Below are 9,296 nucleotides of genomic sequence, written 5' to 3'. Positions count from 1 at the left end.
ATGGAAAGAGTGGGTGAGAGAATTATATGGTACTATTAAACAATGATTTTTTCTTTATTCTCACAAGTCCATGGTTGTTTACATGAGCTTTATTGTATCGTTTACTCTTCTGTGTGTGTGTGTGTGTGTTAAAGAAATGCACATTTCAGTTTAAGATGCTAGCCGCTGCGGAAAAAGCAAACAACTTTATATAGTGTCAAATAGGAAATTGTCGTACTTTGCTTCATTTGAAGCAATTACCATGCACTTGTCACATTGTATTATACGAACAAAGAGGCAGGCTTTGTCTTTCAGTGTACCTTGAACAATGTATCTCTCCTGTAAAAAGAGCTTGTAATATATACCACGTAATCTGAGAAATACGGAGATTTCACCAAAGCTCTTTTACCAGGGAATTGCGCTTTTCTCGAAAAGTTGCATTGCAAGGTCCGGAGTGTGCTCGACAATCGCAACTTTCTCGAGGACTGTGATGGACAGTGATCATTATTTCAGCATGAGAGGCTTGCGCTGACTATGCAATCGAAACATTTATTTACTTTCTTTTGTATAAATTTCGTCTTATATATGTCAACATATGATGAATGAACGATCCGTCCTCGGTCTCCTGATAACATTGACTGCTTCTGTGTTCTGTAGCCCAACTGCACAAGGTAATATTGTGGCTTTATTCTCATGAACCTGCATTCATATTAACTATAGCGTTATCAGGTATCAACCGAGTAATATCAGCGAAAGGTGTTGTTCCAATAAAGTTGCACATACAAGTCATGTATAATGTAAACATCATCTCTTTGTTTTATGTAGAAGCCGTTTAGCTAATTCCCGTTATATCAGTTTCACATTTTCGCTCATTGTGTTTCAGGTGCATTCAAATTGTAATTGTAAAACAATAGAGTTTTCCCGTTGATCCGACGTAATAGTCATCTCTTTAATCAAAGTTGGCTGTCGGTTTTTTTTTTTTTTTGTGTGTGTGATGTTGTTGGTGTAAATCTAAGATATTGAAGCTTTAAAAAGCATCCCAGAAAGATGTCTTCCTGCCCATGTTTCCTAAAAGAAAAAACAGTTTTGTCCGGTTAGTATTGAAGTACTGTACTGATTTTTTGTTTTCATATAGCAAACTATTTTGCAAACATGTAACTCCTGTCACTCAAAAACAAATGATCGAGGTAAATGGAAGCTACCTTTACTAGTTATCTGCTAAAGTAAGACAGCTATGTGTTGTCTCCTGAACTTTCTGTTTCTCTAGCGATGACAACAAATCATGCAATAGAGAAATGCGTCGAGAAAATCAATGTATCAGCCGCACATGGGACAGAGCAAACATTCGTGTGCATAGCTACCGGGGACTCGTTAAATTTCATTTCAATTTAATTTCAATTTATTTTCATATTTCTCACATATATCACAATAAAGTATATGAATACGAAAATTATACAAAACATAATTCAGATGAGACTTCATCAGAATGTACAGAAGTTTGATTTGGTATAAACACGAGGTCTGTATGCATGCGAATTGTGGTCATAATGCGAAAAAAATATGATGGGGCCTGCGTAAAAGCATTAGCTTGTACAGCTGCAGGTCCCGTGAGTAATCAGATTAGGGGAAGTTTAAAGTACGGATGTTTTTTTTTTTTTTTTTAAGACCAACTATATCTGGGAAAACCGATTAAAACAAACAAAACAAAAATCCAATTAAATATATGTCACTAAATAAAAATACAGAAAACAGAAAGGTCACATGTTGCAGCAGTGAACAACAACTGCAGAGATTCAAGGGGTGTGTTGCAGAGTATAGAAAATGGCGTAACTGTATGTCATAAATACATAAGTAGAAGGTGGGATAATGAGATTTGTCGTGAATGTAAACAATACCGAAAGCTCAGAAGTAACATTCCAGCATGGGTCCTAAAACCAAGCATTCCGTGTGACCATAGTAACCGACAGCTGTCACGCGCGAGAGTTTCGATAACCGAGTGGAACAATAGGTGCATGAACAGCGCAACAGGCAGACTGTTCAAAAATAGTGTTCATGGTTAGGATCCCGCCGGACTAAGGTGGGATAGACAAGGGGTAACATGTAAAGAGCAACAAGAACTATACACTATGCATGCCGTACAATGTAGCTGCTAAGAAGATATTGCTTCAGTTTTCGTTTGAATGAGGTTACAGTGGTACAACTTACAAGTTCCATAGGGAGTTCGTTCCAATATTTGGGCCCAGCGAACATAATGGATTTTTTTCGCGAAAATTGTTCGGGTACGTGGAAGGTGATATGCGTAACGTTGACGAGTTGGATAATCATGAACTGTATAATTTCTTGTAAACAATTGGGAAAATACGTCTGGTAATTGGCCAGTTGAAAATTGAAACATAATGGAAAAATTGAAATGGAAAATTGAAACATTAAATGGAACGTCGACCAGAGAAATCACTCTTCTGTCTTCATCAGGTTTTGTAAAAAGTTTTCAATATTGTGGTACTGAATAATAACAAATCATAGCTTCTGCCGTCAATATATATATATACAACAATATATAATAATAAAACAGTGTGAAAATCGAGTTTGAAATCAGAGCATTAAAATTCTTCAAAACTTACGATTTTCTGATTTTGATATATTATTGGAGTCTAACATGTCTTCTATCATCTGTCGAAATTTTGAAGCAAAATGATCAAAGGAAAGACCCCAAAATAGCGTTTTTCTGAGCCATGTTTTTTGGCGTTTCAACGAAGCAGAAACTGGTTCGAAAATTTGGATTGAGCGCCACAGATAAGTTCCGCCCCTAACAACGACCAGAGTGATCTCATTGGTCAGTTTGCTGCTTGCTGCTAACCGAAGCGTGCAGCTCGCACACTGCCCAGTCAACTGGTGCGTGCGGGCGGGGTGCGCTATGCTCAGCCGCTTCTCACATCCTGGTCACTGATTGGTTGGTGAGGAGACCGCCGACGCTGATGTGCTTGAATGAACTCTTCGGGGGTTGCTAGGGCTTACCTTCTATTGTCCAGAGGTGAAAGCTGACTGGCGTGTCCCTTGATCGCGATTGCGTCGAAAGGAAGACTTTTAGGGCGCTTTTCTCGAAACAGTGATTTTCCAGACGTCTCGACATGCTCTCTTTTAACCCTAAAGGGGCCGGGCTTTTTTGGCTATGCTCAGACCGGGGGGGGGGGGGGGCGGATTCCGCCCCCCCCCCCCCCCCGAGATCTCGGCCATTGGTGGTGCGATCGCGATGAAATTTTGCATGCGTGAGACCCGCGTCATAATCTACAAGATTGTGTCATAAGATTTTTTGAAACAATCAATTTCTAATTTTAATTAATTAATTATGCAAATTAAGCTCAAGGTGATATTTTAGCTTAATTAAAAGCATTGAGAGTCTAATTTTTGATCTGTAAATCAGTTTTAGCATATTCAACAATTGTACATCACAAAAATTTCCAAAACTCATTTCAATTCTTATGTATTTTATTGTTTTCAGAATTTCTTATGTATTTCTTTGTTTTTCAGCTTTAGTTTTTTCTTTGTTTTTCATTGGAAATTGTCACTGACCACTTTTCTACCATAATTAGCACAAAATTAATCAATGAAAGTGATTCATTGTAAAAATAATCAGGTTTTTATGCCTTTCATGACAGAGCACTGTTTTCCATAGGAAATGTACACAAAATCAAAAAATTGTGCCCGTTTTGGAGCGACATTCCGTTACAAAAATGGGCGTGGCTTCGCAAAAGTATGCGCGGACGTTGCAAATTTGGTCTCAAAAGTTGCGCGAGACTTGAACGAAGAACGAAGAACGATGGGGCCTTCTCGCGTTACAGAATTATAACGCGAAACGTCGAGGGGTGGGGGCGGATTCCGCCCCCCCCCCCGGCCCTTTTAGGGTTAAACATCGATATCGCCGCAGCCGATTATTTTTATAAAATGTGTTATATATCAATTTAAAGCAGAAAGATTAGGGAATCACATCATGCAGTTTTCAAATAATCGACCTCGCCCGACTTTAGGATCATTTTGTTGTAGCGGGTCACATATAATCTGAGTGGGTACTTTTAAGTTACTGTACCTATTTCACAACACAATCAAATATGAGTTTAATGTAAAAAAAAAAAACCAAACACTTGTATCTGAAAAACAAAACAAAAAACACGAAAATCAATTTCACTGAGTATAGAAAAGGCCTCTAAAAATGTCATTAATTTTACTCATAACGTCTAAACCGTTTGTACCTGTTTAGGAAGCTACTTCTTCAAGCGTGCAGTATGAAAAACAAGTTCATGATTGAATATCATAGAGGTATTTATGTATGTTTGATGATTTCTTACTCTATCAATCAAGCAGGTATATGAGTACATTATGTGCCTTTACAGTGTCTATATCAAATTTTAGGAAAACGTGATAACGTCAGTCTCATCGTTGGATTATTTATTGGAATACCAGCTGCCGTATTAATCATATTTCTCCTTGTTCGAAAGTTTCGGCAAAAATGCAATAAGGAGTAACTACAGTAAAGAGATGTTTATCTTTCTGTGTTTATTCATAACTGATTCATTGTTTGTTTGTTTGTTTGTTTTCTTCATAAAACCACTAAAATCTGATGAACTAAGATGGGTGTAGCATCCTCCACCGTTCGAAAAGCTGTCGAATAGTCGTATTTATAATTATGATAGAAATTGTTTTAATCCACTATTTCTGCAATGACTGCATAATATTTTCCTGAGAGACTCAGCAATAGAATTTTTCATTGAATTGAATTTGAATTTAAGTTGAAATGAATTGAATCGATTTGAAGAATATGAGGCAATGCGAGCAACTCGCACTTTCGAGTATTAAAATACGATAAAAAAAAAAAAATCACTATTCATCCTGTCCAGTATCGGGGGACTCACCAACCGTACAGACAACACTGAATTTTGAAGATTGTGGAGAAGGAAATGGTACTCCGTGCAATGGGCACACTTCAAACTTTGTTGCAGACGACTCAAAGACGTGTCCTCGAAGCACGTGAGTATGAGCTGGGATAAAAATACAAACAACCAAGAAATGAGATTAACTTTCACATAATATGTATTTAACAGTGTTCGCAGATTTCAGCTTTTATATTATCATTACAATCTGATGATTTTAAGTTCGATGCTATGATAGGCTGCGGTGGTGCTGAAGAGATATCTCCAAAACAACTGCCTTAAACGATTGTTAAAGGGAGCTCCAACATCCACTGTCAGATAAAGGCAAGATTGAACATTATTTGAAAAGTAGGCCCTATCTGTAAAAACACTGTTCCGAATATAAAAACAAAACTAATACCTGTTCCCTTTCAGCCAAGAATCCCTATCAGCGTGTACGCCTTCTATCGGTTCGCACTCACCGCCTATTTCTTCGCGTTTTTAATCAATTATGTCGTATTGGCAGGGGAGGCACTGGGCCCGAAGTTCCTCGTTTACCTCTCTTTTTGGACATATTCTACGGCAACATGTTATGTTTTCTTTGCCTGTTGTAACACTGTGATGGACCTCAAGAAGAACGGGACGAATGTAGCACTTGAAGGTACTTGTTGCGTGTTGTATGATGGGAGTGGAAATGGATAGGGGAAGAGGAAGTTATGAATGTATAAACATAAAACCCATAACAGAATTTTATGTATCTTCCACTGCCGATGCTTGTTTTCTTTCTATTTTCGCAAAACCTATCGATGCCAGGATAGAAGTTTGCGAACTTTCATGTGGTTACCCCTCGACAACGAAGTCCTGTCTCAAAGTTTTATATCAAAGACATTTTACTTTATAGCGACGTGGAGACGTTATCGAAGTAAACCGTACATAGAGCACTTAATGATCATTTTCATTATTTTTTCCTTCTGTTGTTCATAACTTCATTTACATAATTTTGTGACCCTGCACCACAAAACCAACCAAAAAAAAAAAAAATCCGCTGACATTGATTTTTTTAAAGTTAATTTTAGATTCTAAAAGAGTACACTCTAAGCTTTAAAATGATATATAACTGAAACAAAATTGACTCTCCTAACCTATGTAAATATTGGAAAGAAAGTACACTCTCTGGATAAGTGTGAACTGAGAAAAGAGGCTCTGAAGAACAGGGTCTGTGCGATGAATGGAACAAAAAAAAAACACAACAACAACCAGGAGGTAAACCATCGAAGCAACAACAATGAAGAGATTATCAGATTAAGCTGAAATTGTGCATGTTTTATGAACACATTCTGTAGATGATCAATGCCAACCTTCAATGCAGTAGCATCATTCTTTCCAACGTTATTGGAGATGACAGTGATGAGCATGGACAGGGTTTTTAAGAAATAAAAAGAATACTCTTTCGGAAACACCTAATCACACTTTTCTACCAAAAGGTGTTCCAGAAAAACTGCTCAAAACCCAATTTCTTTTTCGTTTTATGATCCCAAACTTTTGTATTTTATGTAGAAGAAGACTCGCTCTTTCAGAAATATGAAAAAGTCAAGATTGGCTAGGTTGACCTATTTCACCTATTTTCAGCTCTAACACAAAATCAGTGCGTGCGACTTTTTGTTCGTTTTGTGATGCACGGTCACATATTATTATCAGAGACGATATTAATAACTAATATTTTCACAATGTATACATTGTTGAACAATTGGATTTGATATAATTTCCATTCTCATATCACACTTTGACTTGCGTAATCTGCCAGCAGGCACCTGCTACTCATAAGATGTCACTGAATGAATGAATACAAGTTGGATTACGACACAAAAATGAGACCCTGCATCGCAAAACCAACAAAAAGTAGCCAGACATGGATTTTTAGTTAAGAGCAGATTCTAGAAGAGCAGACTCTAAGTTTTAAGATGGTGTATAACTCAAAACAAATGGACTCTCCTAAACTATCTGAATACTGGAAAGAAAGGACACTCTCTGGAGAGTGTGAACTGAGAAAACAGGCTTTGAAGTACAGAGTGTATTCAAGCGCTTAATCTTTATACCAAGCCATGCTAGTTCTGGGATGAATTGAACACAAAACAGGATGTTGACCACCGGAGCAACAACAATGACGGGATTACTAGATTAAGCTGATATTAAGCACGCTTCATTGACATATTCTGTAGATTATTAATACCAACTTTCAATGCGGTAGTATCATTATTTATAAAGTTATTGGAGTTGAAAGTGAAGAGTAGGGACAGGATTTTTGAGAAATGAGAAGAGGGTTCTATGAGAAACATCTAATCACACTATTCCACCAAAAAGTGTTTGAGAAAAACTGCTGAAAACACAATTTCCCGTTTGTTTTATGATCCCAAACTTTAATATACTACAGAAAAAAAGACTTTTTCTTTCAGAAAATATGAAAAACTCAAAATTGGTCAGGTTGACCCATTTTACCTATTTTCAGTGCTCACACACAATCACTGTGTGCGACTTTTTGTTCGTTTGGTGATGCGCGGTCTTAAATGGAAATAAATTTCTTGAAATAAACTAATAGTAATTTTGAGAGAACCAAAAGACTGCTATCAGCTCTCTTACCATGGTACCAAAGTGTTAAACGCATATAATAGCGGTATTGACCATCGTGATTCTCTCTTTCTCTACACATAATCATCTTTGTTTTAACATTAGACAAATTTCGGTACCAAATTCAGCATGTTCGGTGGTTTCTATTTAATATCACCGCCACTCCTTCCATGATCGTAACTACTTTCGACTGGGGGGCTCTAAACTTTGTCATACCAAACTTTGTCATACAAGCTGTACTATACATGTTTGTGTAAGGATTTTTGTATTTCATAACTTACTCTTCTACTGCGCCTTGAGCACGTTAACTATGTGGAACTTGCACATTATAAGTACCCTGTATTATTATTATTATATATATCGGCAAAGGTACCGAACTTGCTTTACATCAGCATCCATCCGCTTCCTACCGCCGTCTGCCTCATCGAAATCTTCCTTACCCTGATCGTCATCCGCTTCGTACACGTAGTCTATCCCATCTTGTACTTGGTTATCTACCTGCTCTTCATCGTCATCTACTGGACGGCTGGGGGAACGAACCCTTTCGGAGACCCCTCAATTTCTTACACTCTCGACTTCGAAAACCACCCAGGCATAGCGGCTGCAACCGTGGTGGGCGCGAGCTTGGCAACGCTGTTGGCGCAGGCCATTTTATGAGGTTTGCACGCTATCCGTGTCCGATGCATAGATAGGAAAAGAACAGAAGCTGTTCCCGCTACCAATGGGTCGGAAGCAGCTGCCGAGCTCGAATCACTGAGCAAGTAGTTCTCATGACAGCCCCGTCACCATTGACACACTGTTCACGTCTTACTGGAAATTTGTAAACGTGTTCAATGCAGCTAAACTCGGCCATGCTAGTCACTGCGAACATAGCACAGGATGATGCTATTTGTCTTATCAAATAAATTTACATCAAGCTGTACTACACTGTTCTCAAAGGCTTTGTAACGATTGTTCAATCATTCCGTTTACTTACGAACCCCCCCCCCCCCAGATATTAGTCATGCAGTTTCTCCCGAAGTCTTGGAAAATCTCCACACATGTATGCATATTGCGTGAGGTAACCATTGCTGATTATTATATCTGTATTAAAGCAATATTCACTATAAAAACAATGCTTTACTTTTTTTCATAAGTTTTGTTTGTGAAAGTTTTGTTATGGGTTAAACATTACCATCTACACGATTTTGTTTTTGTAGGTAAAATGAATTACGATAATATATCCTCTTGATTGCGTCAGAATCTTCATTCCATAAAAGAATAGGATGATATCCACCTGCACGTGGGGGTATTTGGGCGTGCAGCGCGTATACAGACTCAAAGTTTCGTTTTCTGCTTGGGTATTTTTTTTTTAAAGAAAAAAAAAATACGACGAATTTGACTTCAAATGATGGAATACGTGGGAGTTGGAAAAATAAGTCCCGAAGCGCGTTGAATAAGGAATGAGACAAAAATGGCCAAAATGTTTCTCTTCGAAAATAGAAGTTAACGTTTACTGAGTCCTTTGATCCAGAATTTCGTTGCATTATCATCTTCAGACTGTCTGAAAGTTAGAAAGCGGGAAGTTGTAAGAGCGTAAGATGAAATTAAAGATATATTGGTAAAGGAAAAGGACGACGTCTATTGGAGACAAACAGGGTCTCCGAGGAGAAGAGGGAACACAAGCATGATTTTTTAGACACTCTCTCTAGTCTTCAACAAGTCTCGGAGACGTCTCAGCTACGTCTCTGCAACCTGCTGGAAAAAAAAGGAGATTGTGAATACGTTGCGGCGACGTTGCAGCGACGA

At 38.0% G+C, this 9,296-nt stretch overlaps 1 pseudogene; it reads left to right on the top strand.

Moving 5' to 3' along the window:
- On the top strand, positions 1-8,273 carry LOC140227866 (protein rolling stone-like; annotated as a pseudogene).
- Positions 8,274-9,296: the final 1,023 nt, after the last annotated feature.

This window comes from Diadema setosum, chromosome 4 (genome assembly GCF_964275005.1).
Source record: "Diadema setosum chromosome 4, eeDiaSeto1, whole genome shotgun sequence".
Lineage (NCBI taxonomy): Eukaryota > Metazoa > Echinodermata > Echinoidea > Diadematoida > Diadematidae > Diadema > Diadema setosum.
The sequence above is the reverse complement of the archived record's forward strand: the minus strand, read 5'-3'. Positions and strand labels throughout refer to the sequence as shown.